The sequence below is a fragment of the Puma concolor genome, chromosome A1, assembly GCF_028749965.1.
Source record: "Puma concolor isolate L17-30 chromosome A1, mPumCon1.1.hap2, whole genome shotgun sequence".
NCBI classification, from domain to species: domain Eukaryota; kingdom Metazoa; phylum Chordata; class Mammalia; order Carnivora; family Felidae; genus Puma; species Puma concolor.
The window spans coordinates 29,027,298-29,046,438 of record NC_141667.1 but is presented as its reverse complement, the minus strand read 5'-3'; the positions used below and the strand labels follow the sequence as shown (position 1 = coordinate 29,046,438).

Below are 19,141 nucleotides of genomic sequence, written 5' to 3'. Positions count from 1 at the left end.
TTTACTGCATCTGTTTAGAAATTCTTATGATGTAATCTTGGGATTCTTTTTTCAAGTTGTGGTAAAAAATATATTCTATAAAATTTGCCATTCTAACCATTAAGTGTACAGTCAGTGGCATTAAGCACATTGACATCATTGTGCAAACATCACTGTCACTCATTTCAGAACTGCTGTCATCAACCCAAATTAAAACTTCATGCTGATCAAACAGTGATTCCTCATATCCCTGCCCCCACATCTCACGCCACAATCTCAGTCCCCGTTCTACTTTTTGTGTGTGTGAATTTTATCTTGGCTTCTTGACTTGCCCCTCATCAATAGACTCCTCACTCAGGCCCTGACCTTCAGCACACAGCCCTGCCTTCCTCTGCACTTCCAGTTCCTAGACACAGGGCCCTGCTTACTTCATCCTTGCTGTCTGGACACTTCTCATGCTTTCTGACCTTTCTCCATCCTCACTTTTTATGATATGACAAAGGATATTGGCCAGTTTCCATTTTGGGTCTTCCTCTTGTGTCTCCTTCTCACCTCACCTCAAGCTCAGGAAGCCTGGACTCTGTCCTGCAGTTAGGCAAGGGTGGCCCTCCCAGGACTCCACCCATGGTCTCTGTGCTGAGTCCTCCCCTGCAAAGAGCACTCTCTTTGCTGGTCAGGCCTGGAGCCTGTTTTTGGGCCACAGCTGATGCTGTGGTTTTCACTTCTTAAAATTCCCTTCTTATGTTTCCCACTCTTAAAAATGTAGTCATGGTGAACTCATGTCAGATCCCAGACCTCTGCACAAGGCTCTGGGGCCTCAGGTCCAGTGAGTATGGCAGCTCCTTGGACTTTGTTGATTTAGGAAACATCTTTCTGCCACCCTAATGTGGCAGAAATAGAAAGTAACCCTCAGTGTATAGGAATTACATTCAATTCCTAGCAACATACACGGGGAAAGTGTGCCTTAAACACCGGGTTTTTTTTTGTTTTGTGTTGTTTGCTGTTTGTTTCTTTGATAAGGGTTGGTGTGGTGGCTCCATCCTGTTGTCTGTAGCTCTCACTCCCCTCCTTCTTTTTGACTTTTAGATCCTTTACTAGACACCAGGCTCCCTCTCTGGTAGGTTCCTTTATAATATATTTTACTTTCAAATGACTATATGCTCATATTTGCTTTTGCATTATCATAACTTGTATCTAGAATATCCAAACAAATCTTTTTTTAAAAAAAAAATTTTTTTTTTCAACGTTTATTTATTTTTGGGATAGAGAGAGACAGAGCATGACGGGGCAGGGGCAGAGAGAGAGGGAGACACAGAATCGGAAACAGACTCCAGGCTCTGAGCCATCAGCCCAGAGCCCGACACAGGGCTCAAACTCACGGACCGCGAGATCGTGACCTGGCTGAAGTTGGACGCTTAACCGACTGCGCCACCCAGGCGCCCCTATCCAAACAAATCTTATAATCAGTACTAACATGGACAAAAAGTTTGAGCAGGCACTTCACAAAAGAAGATATGCAAATGGCCAGTAATCACATGAACAGTTACTTGACATATTAATCATTAGAGAAATGCAAAATAAAACCATAGCACATCTACCTGACTTGTTAGAATTAAAAGGACTGATCATATCAATAGTGAGTAAGAAGACAGAGCCGCTGGAACTCACACCCATTCCATTGCTGAGGGGAATGTGAAATGGTGCAGCCACATAGGAAAATCACTCTGCAATTTTCAGTTAAGCCACGCACTTGCCAAATGAACCAGTATTTCACTTTTGGTATTTACTCAAGTTCATGAACACATATGTCCACTTGAAAATCTGTACACAAATGTTTATAGCAGCTTTATTTATAATAGCCCCAGACTAAGAAAAATGGTACTTAAAATGTACTATTCATGAATTATTATTGCATGTGAGTATTATTGGAAATGAAGACACATCTTAATAATTTCTAAAATGGTAGAGCTAGTACAGTTTTGATGAAGGAGGAGATATGTGTGTGTGAGAATTTGAGTTACTTCCTGGAGAATCAGACGACTTATGGTAAACAGACTAAGGGATCAGGTTTACATACTGAGACGTAATCCAAATTTATTTTGTGAGTGGGACCAGGAGGAGTCTCTCCATAATTATAAAATAACACATGGAAAATGACAAACACAGGCAAAACATGTAATGTTTTGATCTTTAATGGGCATGGAGCATGACACACAATAAGGATCTACATATAAAATGCATGTATCTGGAGATATGTTTTAAGATGTTGAAATGAAGTTCAATCTGTCATTTATGTTTCCTTTCATTATCTTCCACTTATGTGTTTCTACCATTACCACCAACCACAATCACATATTGATTCTTTGTTTGCCTAGCTACACTAAATGCTCTGTAGATGTGATTTTCCCCCATGTCAATCTTCTGTTGTTTGGTTTATGACATCCTGATTGCAGGCTTAGTGAGGTGTTTATTTGTCAACCAATTAACCATGAAAAGGAAGTAAATGGAATATTTGTCTTAAACTTTAACATAGTCAAGGAACTATTTCTGAAAAGCAGATTTCATATTTTGAATGCCCTTAATATGAATGCATTTTATCTCGTTCAACAATTTGATTCAGACAACACTGACTGATTTTATGTCTGTACAAGGCACCATGGGGAGCAATTTGGAAGATGCAAAGATGAACCAGAGCATCCTGGTCCTCTCAAGTGGCTTCCCACAGTCTTACTGATGAATTAATTGAAAGGTAGATCTATCTGTCATTGTCAGGGCATCTTGTCTCAGTGGTGAGTTTAGCTTAGTAATTTTACTTAGTGTAATGAAATAACACAGTGTAATACCATGAGCTCAGCTGCAGTAAGGAAGAATGTTTCTGGATAAAAAGCTAATGGTGTGTGGGGAAGACAGTCAGAACTATCCTGGGGTGGACGTTGGTTGCACATCAAATACCCTGCCAGTGTCAACAGCTTTTTAGTGCTTGGTGGGTGTCATGAACCATATACAGGGACCTTCTGAAAACAGAATGTAACCCTAAAAGAGAGACAAAGGACTTATTTTGCAAGTGGGTTTTTCTTGTTCCTCAAATCACACTCCTCTGGAAATTCCCTCAACATAGGCAAGTCTTTATTAAAATCCACAGAGAATATCACCTTGATCTCCAGGGCAAGGCTGAGAAGTGGACAAGACAAATATAATGTCTTCTCTAGAGATTGTAGAAATCAATGACCACACTTGCCTGAGAATACAGGTTAATGTACAGTGCAGAACAGAACATGGAATACATGTCCTAGTTTCTTTGTAGTACTTATTGGTGGAAGCAAGAGAAGGGATGGAAATGATGAGGTAGGTTGGGATGTCTTGAAGGAGAGCATGAGTTAGGTACTGTTTTCTAAACAGGGCACCAGACTGCTTCTTAACTGGCAAACTCGTTACTAAGGAACAAGTGTGAGAAGAGAAGAGAAGAAAGGAAAAAAGAAGACATCAAGGATGGAAAGAGTAGGCAATGGTATCCTATCAATGTGAGGATGTGGAGAAGGAGAGAGGGCTTTGAATCACTTACAATTACACCTATGGCTCCCCCTGTGTGCTGAGGTTTTAAATCTTACTGGATAGATGAGACATCCTAGCAGTAAGCTATTCAGAGACAACAGAAGAGCAGGAAGGGGTTATCTTATACAACACATGAGGCACATTTTGATGCTGTCCTCTAAACCAAACAATTGCCAGCTACACTTCCTGCTGGCTTCCCTCAGAAGACAAACAACTTGAGCTTTCACAGCCACTGGATTTCCTAGGCAACAGAAGTGTAAACTTGAGAAAAGGCAGAGCCAGGGTAGGGATTGACAGTGAGCTTAGCCACTTAGGCTGTGAATCTGCTTCAGTGATTTCCAAGCTGTGCAATCAGCCTGAAGAGGGCGGCCAGCAAGTGTGAGGAGGGGAGGGAACTGGGAGGGAGGTGGATGGAGGAGCTGAGCCCTCCCAGGGGAGCCGGAGAGAGCGTCCCTAGTTTCAGATCCCAGCAACCGGTGGCAGCAGGTTAGCATTTAAGGTAAATGAGTGTTTTTGATCTATTATGTTTATTTGATCACTTTGTTTAGATTTAGCTAAACAGAGAAAGAAAGACAGGGAGAAGAAAGAGGAAAGGTGTTACTTTCTAAAGAGAAAACCAACAGTTGGTGAGAATTCTTGGTTGTCAGTCTAGGGAGGAAATAGCTTGGTTCTGGGAGAGGCTTTTGTCATCTTTATGAAGAGGTGCTCAGATAAAAATAAAAAAAAATATTTGATAAAGGGAAAGGAAATAAACATCACTGAGCAACACTTTGTACTAGGTACCTATGAGTGAAGTGTTTGGGTGAATTGCTTTAACTAGCTTGTATGGCCATTAAAAAATTGACCTTCAAGAATATTAAATATCTCCAAGTTATATGCAATTAAAAGATTGAGCTTTGATTCAGACCATGGTTTTTCTGATATTCACAGATGTGCTATTTCTGCCATACCTTGCCAAACTGACCACATAGACTCAGATAAGAAACAGAACTCTTATTAAAGTGGGCTGGCATAACTTGCTAAAACTTGTAGAGTTGATTTGATTTATCACAAAATTGAGAAGGGCCTTAGTAAATAGCAATATCTTGACTTCAGTCTGGGGTATAGGTAAACCATACTAAGTAGATGAAATTGTTTCCTGGTTTTAGAGCTCTTTTTTGTCCCCTCAAAATCTTATAACTACAGAAATGTCTTTATTTTGTAATTGTGCATTTTGAATATTGAGATTTAAATCATGGCCATTCATTTATATTCAAATAGCAGTAGTCTAATAACCATAGCAGTGATCAATTCCAAATAGCAATCTAGTAGCATAGTCCTAGGTGCTGATGATATGAAGACAGAAGACACAGAGTTTACAACCTTTGTCCTTAAGGGCCTTATAGTCTAGTAGGACAGGCAGTTCTGAAAGCAGACTTACATCAGGCTTCAACATGGACGCTATTTGGGTTTTTCACAGATTATACAAAGAAAGGTGGAAGCTGTATTGCTCTGGTGAGGGTGGTTATGTGAGGCTTCACCATAGTGATTATATAAGGAAGAACAGGACTTCTCTAGGCTAACAAGCGAGGGAGGGTGTTCCTTAAGGTGGGACTGCATGTACAAAGGCACAGAGACAGAATACCATAGTGTGTTTGGGGAATGTGAGTGAGTATAAATGCAGAATAGATTTTAAAGCAGTGGAGAATTACTAGAAACAAGGCTGGAGAGTCAGTCAGGGCCAATGTATACTTCAAGTGGTAAGATGTTTGCTCTTTACCTGCACACATTGGGGGGGCCACCAAAGGGTTTTTGATTAGAGTGTAAAGTTCACATTTCCATTTTGTAAAGATCGCTTTGACAGTCATTTGAAGGATGGTTGGAGGGGGAAGACTAGAGAAAAGGAACCAGCTAAGAGGCAATTGCAGTAGTGGAAATGGGAAATGAACAGGTCCTAGATTAAGGAGGTATCCTTGGCCATGGAGGTGAGGGAGGGAACAGAGATGCAAGGAGTGTCAAGGTGGTGAAATTCTATAGGACTTGGCTGCTGATTCAATGTAGAGGGTGAGAAGGAGTCTAAGGTAATGTTCAGTGAATGACCTGTGGAAAGGCAAAGAATAAGGAGGAAAAGATAATGAATTTGGCTCTGGAACATTAAACTTGAGGTGTCTGTAGGTCATTGAAGTGTGCATGTTTTGTGGGAAATTTGAAATGTGGCTCTGAAGCTAGCACAGTGCATGAGTTGGAATAAAGATTTGGGAGCTGTCATTCTGTCAGTGGATGTGGCTAAGACATGGCCATGGGATGGTGTGAGAGCATGATGAGAGGAAATAACCAAATCCTGGGAAACAGCATTTAAAAAACAGGCAGAAGAAAAGGGATAGGCAAAATAGGTCAGAACCAGAGGAAGGGAGACAGAGGAAAGTAGATTCATAAACATTGAGAGAAAAGTTTTAAGAAGGAAGAATGGTCAAAACAACCAACTGCTGGGCAAGGTAAAATAGAAACTAGAAGTGACCGTTGAAGATGGCCATCAGGTTGGCAGTGCTTCCTGAGAGAATGTTCAGTGGAGGGACAGAGGAGACCAGACTGCAGTGGACTGAAGTATGAATGGAACATGACAAAGTGGAGAAACTAGAGACTCTTTCAGGTAGTTGGACTATGAAGGGGGTGGGGGTGGGGTTGACAGAAGCAGTCTCTGATGGAGGGACCACTGCAGATTCAGGAACTAAAAAGAGGAGCTGGTGGAGGAGAGGAAAGGGGAACAGCGGAGAGTTGAAGAGGGACTGAAATTGATGTCATAGGTGGAGATTATCCTTAAGTGGAAGGCAATTCTGAACTTCCTCTGGAGGATGGTTTCAGAGATAAATACCTTTGTAGACTTGGAGGAGGTGATGTGAGTTCATCTCTGTTTGTACTGTGATTTTCAAGGTAAGGTGTGGAGGAGAGTGGCATAGGTTGAAAAGATTGAAGGAGGAATCTAACCAATGTCATATAAAAGTATGGTTGACTGTTTTAGAAGGCCCAGCTGTGGTTGAAGAATAAATGTGCAGTGGCATATGTCCATCTTGGCCTGTGGGTTTGTTCAGTTGCACTTCACAGCCCGCTTTAAAAGAGAGGGCACAGGGGCGCCTGGGTGGCGCAGTCGGTTAGGCGTCCGACTTCAACCAGGTCACGATCTCACGGTCCGTGAGTTCGAGCCCCGCGTCGGGCTCTGGGCTGATGGCTCGGAGCCTGGAGCCTGTTTCCGATTCTGTGTCTCCCTCTCTCTCTGCCCCTCGCCCGTTCATGCTCTGTCTCTCTCTGTCCCAAAAATAAATAAACGTTGAAAAAAAAAATTAAAAAAAAAAAAAAGAGAGGGCACATGGAGAAATCAAGCCAAGTTAGGCATCCATATGGGAGCATAGGAAGCTGACAAGGGTTGAGGACAGAGGCTCTGGTAAGAAGTGGTCAGAATGATATGCTGATGTGTCTAGGATGAAGAGGGGAGGAAATGGATCCAGAAGGGAGAATGCGGTACGTAATGGCTACAGCAGAAATGCAGAGTCAAGAGACTAGTGGTCACAAGTATCTAAGGTTGGAAGAAAGAAACTAAAAGGTGGAGAGAAAGTGGATATTGAATTTTGAGTTTTCAGAGGAGGCCATATTTGGCTGGTGATAAAAGTAAGAGATGGTCTTAGAAAAGGATGCTGGGAGAGTGAGCAGATGAAATTGGCAGAAATCAAGCAGCTCCAGGAACTTCACGGCTGCATGTTGAATGGATTGTCTAGATGAGTTGTGAGGTTGCCCAGGTTGATGGGGGCACCTGGGATGGGGAAGAGGTCCCTGAGGTAGTATCCAAAGTCTCAGTGTTTTAGAAAATGACAGAGCCAAAGAGGGACATGGCAGGGATTCCCAACTGTGCTGTGCTTCAAAGAAAGATGTGAGAATAGGTCATTTTAGAGACTGTGAGATTCCATAGTACTTAGAATTTGGGGTGAAAAGTATCTTTATCTGTGGAGACTGCAGAAATAGAGTTCCTTATACAAATTCAGTTCTCAGGTATGAGAAAGACATTAGACCAGTCAGCACCTTGGGAGGGAATGGATGGCACATTCACAAGTAGTAATAGCATAATTTGGATAGAGCTAAGGGATGCAGGTAAGGGGTAATTGAACACCAGAGGGCCACCATAGAGAGGCAGGGCAGGAGGAGGTGCATTATTGTTAATAAGCTTGTCCCTATTTTTATACAAGAATGATTTGTGGTGACTACAGTGGTTCCTGGTTTAAAAAATGAATATTTCTTGAAATGTTGTGGACAGCTTACAAAAGATCCCTGGGGAAGTGGCAGGCACAAAAGAACCTGCTCATAATCTTGGCTCTGATAGTTACGTCTGAACTGGGACAAACTCTAAATCTCTTTGTACCTCAGTTTCCTTATTTTGTAAAATAGGAACAGCCACATCCCCTCTAATGTAAGAGTACTTTGTAAATTATGAGTTATTATCCAAACTTACTTTAGAGCGGACACATTTTCTGTTCTAAACAAATGGATAGTGAATAATTTGCAAAACACGGGCCACAGAAAGCCTGACACAGAGTAAATGATCAATAAGTGTTCCTGTTGCTTTTGTTATGGTCTGTATGTTATCTTCTGTATGGTCCTGGGTTAACAAACTATTTCTATATAAGACCAGACACTCAGAATTCAGGCCTTGTGGACCAGAGGTCTCTGTGGCAACTATTAAACTTTGCTGTTGTAGCATGAAAGCAGCCACAGATAACATATTAACAAATGTGTGTGGCTGTTTTCCAATAAAACTTTATTTACAAAACTAGGTGGAGAGGCAAATTTGGCCCATGGGCTATGATTTGATGTACCCAGGTCTAGATCATTTAGGTTATGTTTGCCTGAACTCAGGGTCTTTTTGATAAGTGCCCAGGGAAAGGTGGATCTTATTTTCTTCAGGGGAACAGAGGTTGAGAACCCTGAAATCATCAACATGCTAACTTCTGATTTCAGGACTCACATTACTCTCCATCAGAGTGATCTGGTTGCTCCAGATAATGGCATGGAATAAACTGATCTGGATGTGCTCACACACTTAATTTCTAGAAGGATCTGAATGTGTTCACACACTTACTTTCTAGAAGGATTCTATCTCTTCTGCCAACTGTGGCAGAAACTGCCAGCTTCCCACTCAATGGCCAGTTTCCTCTTCTTTATAAACTAAACCTGAAGGATAGCAATGTACCCAGCCAAAAATTAGGTTTCTCAACTGTCTTAGTCTGCTTGGGCTGCTATAGCAAAATACCACATACTGGGCAGCTTATAAAAACAAAAATTTATTTCTCACAGTTCCACAGGCTGGGAAGTCCAGGATCAAAATACCAGCATGGTGGGGCCCTCTTCCTGATATAAGACTGGAGCCTCTTTTATAAGACACTAATCCCCTTCATGAAGTCTCTACTCATGATTTAAGTACCTCCAGAAGTCCCTACCTCCTAATACCAGGAGTTAGGATTTCAACCTATGAATTTTAGAAGGACAGAAACATTCAGATCACAGCACCAGCCTCCTTTGCAGGAAGAGTCAATGAAATTTAAGTGGAAGGAGTTGGGTGGAGTCTCTGGGGATCCCTTAAAAGGGGATGACTCAGCTAGGAAGTACATTCTTCTTGCCCTCTGTTCTTTTCTGCTGCCTGGGGTGTGGATGTAATGGTGGGAGCAACTATGGTGATTTTGTAACTTCAGGCAACTCTGAGGATAAAAACAATGGTAAGGTAGAAAGATAGCAGTTCCTTGAGACATTCACTCTTTGAAATGCCTCCAGACTTCCTTTATACCAGAGGAAAATAAACCTCTATCATTTTCAGAGATAATTACCTGTTTCTATCATGAGTATCTAGACAGAATTCCTGTCTGAAATTCCAGTCTGCACTGATATTGACACTCTGACATAGGATTTCTATCCATCAACACTTCTTGGTTTTCTGGAAGTTATCAGTTAAGAACCTGTAAGATGCAAATAATTGGCTGGATTTCTAAGTGGCTACAAAATAAGCATTAAATAGACAATTGACTCCAAAGGAAACATTTTAAGTGACGATAAAATAGTAAGTAAGTGATTTTGGTTTCTAATGTTGCAAAAATACAAATGGTAATCATAACTTTATTCCCTTTATTCCCATCTAACAACAGTGGAAGATCCACAGTTGAGGTTTGTCCTTGCGGTGAGTTTGAAACGGGGTATTGGAAAGTTGCCTGATTGGTTCTAAGAGCTTAGTCACTAAAACCAGAGAGTTTGGAAAAAAATTATTTTTCTTTTGTCTTCTTTTCTTTTCTTTTCTTTTTGCATTTTGTACAGGAATCTAGCCAAATCTTTGCTTACTTTTGTGTAGCTTAGATCCTTTTTTTAGTCTGCTTCTTTAAGATCTTTCATGTGGCGGGCTGCCTGACCAGAATAGATTGTAAGTAATTTCCTGGTAAAAACCCCAGAGACTCAAGTCACAGCAAGATGGAGAAGGAGACAGCAAGGACAGTGTTATTAAGAAAGCTCCTGGTTCCAGAGATTCCCAGGGGATGCTCATTATAAGGATCTTGTAACCCTGGGACCTCTGTGCTTTATAAAACCTGGTATCACATTGTGTTAGCTACATGAGCCCTTGAATATCACACTAAACAGTATTTCTCACTCTCTTCATGGCCAAAAATGCTACAGAGGTTGCTAAATGCTGATAAAATTCTACTGAGAGGGGCGCCTGGGTGGCTCAGTTGGTTAAGCATCTGACACATGATCTCAGCTCAGGTCTTGATCTGAGGGTTGTGATTTCAAGCCCTATGTTGGGCTCCATGTTGGGCCCAATGCTGGGTGTAGAGCTACTTAAAAAAAAATTCTGCTGAGAGAACAGGTTATAATGGAGTTACTTTATCTCTTCTCCCACTTCTCAGGAGGAGCTGAGTCTCTCCTCACACTGGACTGTTAGTTATTTTTCCCAGGTAAAGGTGAATATGTCGGGTCAACCCAAGCATGTAGGAATAAGATTTTGCCGATTGTATTAGTTAGTAATTTGGCTGTAAGTAATAGAGAACCTGACCAAAGGTGTATTAAGCAAATAGGGGCTTCTGTTTCTCACAAGTTGTGAATGTGAAGTCAGGCAATTGCCAGAACTCGTTCAGCGGCACAGTGATGGTAGGGCTGTAAGTTGGTACCTCTGTGATTCCCTTGGCTTTTCCCTTGTGATTGCACGAAGGCTGTCACATCTCCAGCCTTCTCGTTCAAGGCAGGAAGAGGCAAAGGAGATGGAAGAGTTCTCCCAGAGCCCTCAGTATTTTTCAGCTGAGTCTCTGGCCAGAACTCATTCCCACTGCCACCCAACTGAAAGTGGAACGTAGCAGACAAAGGAGATTGGAATGACCCTTGAAGAGCCAGTTGACAGTGCCTGGAAAATCCGCTGTAGTTCAAATCCAACCAAGTTAAAACTACCCTGAGGAATGTAAACTCCTGTAAGGGACGTTGGCTATCTCATTCATTACTATTGTGTGGCACGTAATAGGTGTTCAATAAATATAAGTTGGCTTTAGGACCAGGACTAGAGTGAGGCAAAAGGAGGCACTCACTCTGAGGCTCAGGCAGGTACAAGGTTGACATCGGCACAATTCTGAGATAGAAAGATTCCTTGAACATTACACCCTAGGAGGGTCTGGGTAGCTCAGTCGGTTAGGCATCCTGCTTTGGCTCAGGTCATGATCTCATGGTTCGTGAGTTTGAGCCCCGTGTTGAGCTCTGTGCTGACAGCTCAGAGCCTGGAAACTGCTTCGGATTCTGTGTCTCCCTTTCTCTCTGCCTCTCTCTCTCTCTCTCTCTCTCTCTCTGTCTCTCTCTCAAAAATAAATAAACATTAAAAAATTAAAAAATAAACAAACAAACATTGCACCCTAGACACTTACCTGAATCCCAGCCCTGGTTGAACTTAATAAAATGAAATTTCAAGAAGATGTATGAAGTAGACACTTTACAACACTGATATTTATACGTTATTCTCAAATCATGCCATATCATAAACACTAAAATGAGGATTTAAATCACACCCCAAAGATCAGCAGAAAGAATAAAAGACTATAAGTAGAGGTGGGCTCTAGAGAAAACTGCCTATTGACAAGAGCTAAAGCATGAATTTTAAGCATCTTGAGAAAATGCATTTTGGCAGAGAGGATCTGATAAGATGCCAGAATTCAGTGCCATCTCATTTCCACAGTGTGCCCATGTCATTAAAGCATAGATTACATACTGTCCTACTTTAAATCTACATGGAAGTTGGCAATCCAAACAAAACCCAGCTGTTTCATATATTCATATGTTGTGGAATAATTGTCAACATAATTTGTGGGAAAAGAGTAAATATAATGGAAGATAATCACCACAGTAGCTTTGCGTTTAGATTTCAGAAGAAAAAAAAACACCTTGCACATCACTCTACTAACTGAGCAAGGACCCTGAGGAGAGAGGGAAAGGGGTCGCATTTAGGACCCTGTGTGGCCTGTGTTTGCTGTGCACTGTCGTCCCCTTCCCTCCTCGGCAGTGAAATCCTTCCAGCGTTCCAAGGCAGTCTGTTCCTTGAAGCTTTTGCTTTCCTTCTCATTTCATGGGCCTTCTCCGAATTCCCAAAGCAGTTTATGAGCACAATGGCATAGCTGTTGACAGCAGAGACTTGGGCAGGACACTCCTAGCTGTCAACCCTGACTCTGCCACTGCCTTGTGGCACTTTCTCAGCCCATGACTGGGGTATGTGCTGACTTCCTGGAATAGGGCAGCAATATTTCATAGAACCCACCGCATGAGGCCATGTGCTCATGTGTGTAAAGCACTGAGCCATAGGCCTGGCCACCGGAGTGGTTACAGTTGTGGTTATTACCACTTCTCCTCCTGCCTGGATCTGATCCTATGTTGGGTTCCCATCTTTCCTCCAGGCCTTCCCCTCAAGGTCTCACTCCTGCCACCAGACGAACTTCACAGCTCCTGTCACTTAGATTCTCAAACTCTGATGTACATGCAAAACCTCTGGAAAACATTAAAATACAGAAACTGGCATTCACACCTAGAGATTCAAGCTTCCTGTGTTTGGGGTGGGGTGTGGACATCTTTATTTTTCAACAACACTTCTGGGGCTTTCCTTGTCCCTGATGCTCCCAGTTCCTTCTCCAAACGTTTTTTTTTTTTTTTTTTTTTTAAATTTATTTTTGGGACAGAGAGAGACAGAGCATGAACGGGGGAGGGGCAGAGAGAGAGGGAGACACAGAATCGGAAACAGGCTCCAGGCTCCGAGCCATCAGCCCAGAGCCCGACGCGGGGCTCGAACTCACGGACCGCGAGATCGTGACCTGGCTGAAGTCGGACGCTTAACCGACTGCGCCACCCAGGCGCCCCTCCCAGTTCCTTCTCTACAGCAGGGCTGCTCAGCCTCAGTACTACTGGCATTCTGGACTAGGGATTCTTGGTTGTTGAGGGCTTTCCTGTGCATTGTAGGACATTTAGCAGCATCTCCGGCCTCCACGCGTGAGATGCCAGTAGTACCCCTCACCCCTCTTAGGAGAACCCAAAATATCTCCACCTTGTCAAATGTCCCTGGGGTCAGGGGCTGGGTGGGCAGGGTGCGTGAAATCAGACCTGAATGGAACTACAGCTCTACCTCACCTGCATAATTAGCACAGTCCCTTGCATAGCCAGAGGTGCCAAGAGTCTGTTTAGTTGAATTGAGCTCAGATGGGTTCAATGAAGGATCTCCCAGGATGTCAATGACACTGACACACACCTGTGATTATGCCTGGAGCGGGGTGGTTCCCAATATTCTACTGCAAAAACTATGTCTTTCTTCATATCGTCTGAGTCTTTCATTTCAGTCTCAGAGGAAGCACATCCTAGCCACCTGCTACACTGCTCTGAGCACTGGGATCTAATGTTTATTCCAGAGGAACATTTTCTATGGGGAAAACCTCTTGAGGGACCACAGCTTTTTGCCGTCTACCACACAGCAATAATTAATTTATTGAATGGACTGGAGTCAATAGAGATAGTTTAATTTTTCCCAACCACGACCTTCAAACGTGATCTGTTGTAAGTCTCGCTCCACCCCTGGATGACATTTCAAGTATTAAAAGATGCACTGAGTCAAAATTAAAATTCCAGTCTTACTTTCTGTTCCCAAGTAGAGAAAGGGTAAAAACCACTGCATGCCCTCCATCCCCATGGGGATGGCCCTTAGGTACAGGGTCAAATCTGAGCTGGCAGATGGGGAAAGATTTGGCTTGGATGTGAGCTGTGGAGAAGGAAAGTATGACTCCCACGTCTTAAGAATGAGCTTGGAGCCCTAATGTTTTAGCAGCAGCTACCTAGTCTTTTCTTTGCCTTACTCTTTTCTCTGAATAGAAGAGAGTTTAAAATCACAAGGAGCTATTATAGCAACCCTAGGACCCTTGCTACTGAAATGGTTAATGTAATGGCACAGGTATTTAACAGTGACATAAATTCCTAAAAATGCTTTTAAGGCAAAACTCATCACATGGCCTGGCTGTGGGGAAAATGAGCTTGATAGCAACAAGAGGCAGGAGAGGTCTTTGGAAAGATTGGATGGCTTTGCTGGCAGTTGCTGTCCTCACAGGGTGGGCTTGTGTGACTTTCTCAGTAGGACGGTTTCCTCAAGGCACACACTGTCCCCCTGTCCCAGCACCCCGAGCACTAGGGTGCAAAGAAGGACTGTCCAGGCAAAACCAGGCCCACCCATCGTAGTGCACATCCCTGCCTAGCCTGGCGAGGCCGGGCTGCTGCCGTTCCTTCTCCTCAGTACGTGGCCCACCTCCCCTGTGCTCCCCCTCCCGTGTTTACAAGGCCTTCCTGTTTCCCTAATTCTGTCTCAACTCTTACAGGCTAACTCTGCTCTCTAAAGTTTACCCAAGCTGACTAAACCTGCTTCAGCTCCCTCTGCTCCTTCATATAACCACCCTTTTCCCGAGAGATGAAAACAAGAAGTGTAGTGTCACAGAAAACAGAGAGGATAGTGTTCTTTAGAGAGTGGAGTGAGGGGCGCCTGGGTGGCGCAGTCGGTTAAGCGTCCGGCTTCAGCCAGGTCACGATCTCGCGGTCCGTGAGTTCGAGCCCCGCGTCAGGCTCTGGGCTGATGGCTCAGAGCCTGGAGCCTGTTTCCGATTCTGTGTCTCCCTCTCTCTCTGCCCCTCCCCCGTTCATGCTCTGTCTCTCTCTGTCCCAAAAATAAATAGAGAGTGGAGTGAGACATTTCCTTTGGATTTTTGCATCAGAGGATATGGAAGATCTTTGTGCTTTCTCTTGATGGATGTCTGAATAAGTGATCCCTGGGGCTGTCTCTTTGGTTTTGAGATCTACCTCTGTGTTGCAGATTGTTGGGGTGTAGGTTCATGAGACAGAGAGAGAAGTGAGAGAAATATGTAATTCAGCTTATTGACACTAAAGAGAGACAGACACAGAGAGACAGACACACAGGGTGATGTAATTCAGTGTATTGCCACTAGAGGACACCAAAGACCACAGTCTGGGGCTTGAGAGGTGGTGGTTGTTTTTTTGTTTTTCCCCCATAAAGGTTCAACTTAACTCTGTCCCTGAACTCAGCAAAGAAGACTTTCATTGAGAATCATGAAGAGACAGACCTCCATGCATTTTTAGCTTTCCACATCCTGTCCCATAATGATTCTTGCATTCCAAGAAGAGTGCAGCTGTGCACCAGGACAGTGGGATGAAAGAGCCTTAACTAGTTACAGTGTGAGAAGACCTGGTGACCATTGCTGCAAAGTCTCCTTTGGCTTTGCTGCTGGTGGCTCCACTCAGCCAGTGCCCCATGCCTCCAGGACTCTGCATCCTTTTGCTCTGTGCGTGTTCCTCCTCACCAGCCAGTGGGGGTGGGGTGGTGGTGAGGAGCTGTCAGCAGGCACTCTAGCTGCCACAGCTGAGCCCTCTCTCTCCTTCAGACTGCACATTCATGTGCTCTCCATCTCAGATCTCTTTACCTTTCTCTGCCCTGCTGCCAATATCTCCATCCAGTCAGCATGACCTCTCACCTGATCATCCCCAGCCTGTGCCACCTTCCCATCCATTGTCCACACTGAACCAGAGAGCTCTTTGACATTGCAAACTGTCACCCCCTCATTGAAGCTCTTTGTGATCTTCTGTTGCTCTCAGTACAGGATCCAAACTGCCCAGCACGGTGTTCCAGGCTCCTTGTGATCTGGTGCCTGCTTACTTGCCCAGTTTCGTCTTTTTCCGACTTTCTACTTCCCACACCCCCTTCCTTTTGCCACAATGCTTCACCTTACCACCCACCCACCCTTCATCAGTCATACTACAATACTTGTGTTTCTGTATTTATACCGTTTTCTCTTTCGCTTTGGCCTTGGTACTTGGAAAATGCCCAGTGTCCTTCCTTCTTCCACCCCGTACAACCTTGGGCTGGATGACTACTCTCCTTTAGGATGAAAGCTTAAACATCACCTCCTCTGAGAAGTCTTCAGGGTTAGCACCCCCTTCTGATTTGTTATGGCTGAGTAGTGGGTTGCTCCCTGCCAATTCCCACTCCCGGAAGCACTGTGTTTCTTACTCCCTCTTCTGCAGTCTAACCCAGTGCCCTCCTCTTAACTAAGCCCTTACTAAACATTTGGTGGCACCATGGACCAAGTGTACCTGGCCCAGGGAAGTGTGCAGGGCCAACACCAGGTGGCGCTGCGGCCACGTGCATCAGGAGGGATCCTGACGTTGCCCTGGCAAGGCTGGGCCTCCTCTGTGGTCCCCATGCCTGCTTTTCGAGGCTCCGGAAGGGTCTCCTGCAGTCAGGGACACACTTTGTGCCACGCTGTGATGTTGGTGACACACGTTTGGGGACAGACTCTGGCCCAGGCCTATGGAAGCCCTGAGTGTCTCTTTTCTTCCCCAAGACCCTCCCCGATCCGTGCCTTCTTTGAAAGCCCCCAGTTCTTACCAAACCTGTTTCCTGCCTTGCTTAACTACGTGACTTCAGTACTCAAATTTAGGATTCTGTGCTATTCAAGGGCTTGCTTGTCAGAGTAATCCTTCCTTTACAGCACTGGTGCCCCGAAAACAGCACACAAAGCCTATTAACTGTCCATGAAATGTGTAAATAAATGATGAAAGAGAATGCTTAACATGGGTATTTCAAGTATGATGGCTGGAGAGAATTTGTGGGGTTTTTTTTTCCTGAATATATCAAATTCGACTCCAGAGGTAACTGTTAGTATGGTCACTGTGTCCAGTTAGGCACAGGAGATAGAAACAGCAGGGTGTTTTCCTGGACTCTACCCTGCTCTCCTATGAGTGGGTTCCATCAAACTGTTCTTTGAGGTTCTTTTATATTATTTCACAAAGGTGGTGAAGTTGAAAGAGGTCTGCATGAAAGTCAGAAGATCTATGTTTGGGTATGAGCCAACACTTTGGGCCAAGTTGCTTTACCAGCCCGCGCCTTAGTTCCCTAGTCTGCTGACAGAGGTCAGGACCCGGGGCCGTCACTCAGGGTCTCGCATGGTGTGTGAATTCCTGGGAGCCACACTGACTGCTCCCCACTTGCTTTATCTGTGAAATAGAAATCATAGTTATGATTAGCTAATAGGGTTTTTTTTTAATTGAGATAAAATTTACATAACATGAAATTAGTCATTTAAAAATATACTGTACATTCATAATGCTGTGCAATCACCACCCATATTGAGTCCCAAAACATTAAAGCCCATACCTATTAAGCAGTCACTCCCCATTGCCGCCTTCCCCCAGGCCTTGGCCGTGACCAGGCGGTGTTGTCTCTACGTATTTGACTATTCTGGATATTTCAAATGAATGGAATCGTACAACCGTGTGACATTTTGTATCTGGCTTCTTTCACTTAGTGTGCTGTTTTTGACATCCCCCCACATTGTAGCACGTGTCAGTACCTCATTCCTTTTTATAACTGAATAATATTCTGTGGTATGCTTTTACTCTCTTGCCTTTGTACGTAATCTCTTCTCTCATTAGTGGCTTTGTCCCACTCTCTGCCTATCAAATTGCTATTCATCCCCTGATGCCCACATCTCAGGCTACTTCCCCAATTCCTGTGGCTCTCTGTTTAGGCATTAATATTGTACTTTTCTCACTGTTCCATAATAATCCATGTGTACCTCCCTTTCTCTACCCACTAGGGAAGTCTGGACTCCCTAGGAACAGGGACAGAACTTTGTTCATCTTCAGGTTCGTAGCACCTAGCAGACCTGACCAACACTATCTACCCAACAAATATCTGTTGAATTAGTGAGTGAGGAGATTCTTTTCACATTTGTCAAGTTTACACTTATTACACAAAAGGAGTAGGCAGTAGTGTGGAAACAGCTCAGGATAATGCACTGTTACTATGATCCTAAATCTGGGGTCATGTGGAAATAGTGCATTTGAAACTTGGTGGCCTGGGACAAGTTGAACCACCTTTTGTTCATCTGTTTGTTTGTGGATGGACATTTGGGTTGTTTCTACCTTTTGGCTATTGTGAATAATGCTGCTGTGAATATGACGTATGTGTATTTGTTTGAGTTTCTGTTTTCAATTCAGCTCCTAGGGTTTTCATGAGGACTGGGCACATGCTTATCACATGGTGGGGGCAGAATAAATGTTAGGATTGATGTTATTAATTTTATCTTGAAGTTGTGTAAATAGGGCCCCACGTGGGTTCTTTCTCTTGCCGTCTCACACACATGGGAGCTGGATCTCGCTTTCTCCCACTACTGGTTTGTAGCCTGTATGTCTCTCCATTCCCCTCCTGCCTGCTGCCGTGGCTGGTGTGGCAAACCAGGGAGGGGGGGGGTGAAAGAGGCAGGGGAGAAGTAGTGGAAATGCAGAGGGGGAGGTGAGCGGCTGGGAACGACTGGACAGGTAGTACGGAGGAAGGGGCAGAGGCAGGAAGGACACCAGGTCCGGAAAAAGCAGACCCTGAGGTGGGTCTAAGAATGAGGAGGGCACGGGGTTGCTGCTTTCCTGCTCCAGTGGAGGGAGGCGGGGTGAGGCTGGGGCCGGTACCACCAGCAGCCTCTGGTCAGGACTAAGAGGTACCTCAGGAGAGGATGTGCAAGGGAGCAGGAGGTGGCTGGAGTGAACTGATGTTTTTGTACAGAAAGAGGAGATTCTGATAGTGTCTGGAGCACTCTGTGGGGGTGGCTTTAGGGCCAGAAGCTGGGAACAAGCTCCTGGGGTCGTCAGCTTGACATCAGGTGACAAAATAGTAACAAGAAAATGCAGGTTTGAGGAACACGAATGCTGCCAGGAAGGCAGTTGATTTGGGCTGTGGATGAGATTGTTGGAGTAGAGTCTGAACACTCTGGGTAAAAGCTCCTCAGGAGCTGAGAGGGAGGTCTCCAAACGTGTGGCGTGTGGTCATCTGGAATTCTGGCACACCTGTACCTCTGGTGCTGGAGGGAGCAAAGAAGGATCCGCATAACTTTGGTCAGAGCAATTTCTTCTTAATGTGGAATAGAGAGGCCACGACCTAACAGGCAAAGGCCTCCTTCTTGCCCTGGTGTCCAAGAGAACTGAGAATAATTACTCACATTTGCATTTATATAGTGTGAATTAGAATGCAGGTCTAGGTGGA

At 44.2% G+C, this 19,141-nt stretch overlaps 1 protein-coding gene across 3 annotated transcripts in view; it reads left to right on the top strand.

Moving 5' to 3' along the window:
• The first annotated feature begins 2,317 nt into the window (after positions 1-2,317).
• The window catches only part of CAPSL (calcyphosine like), a 40,380-nt gene continuing 23,556 nt past the window's right edge, over positions 2,318-19,141 (top strand). For 2 of the 3 annotated variants that reach the window (XM_086676983.1, XM_086676992.1), the window contains exon 1: positions 2,319-4,030. The gene's annotated coding sequence lies outside the window, so the exon portion shown is untranslated. Of the gene's footprint in view, positions 4,031-19,141 lie in introns of all 3 variants that reach the window. The other variant, XM_086676974.1, reaches the window with a different exon arrangement.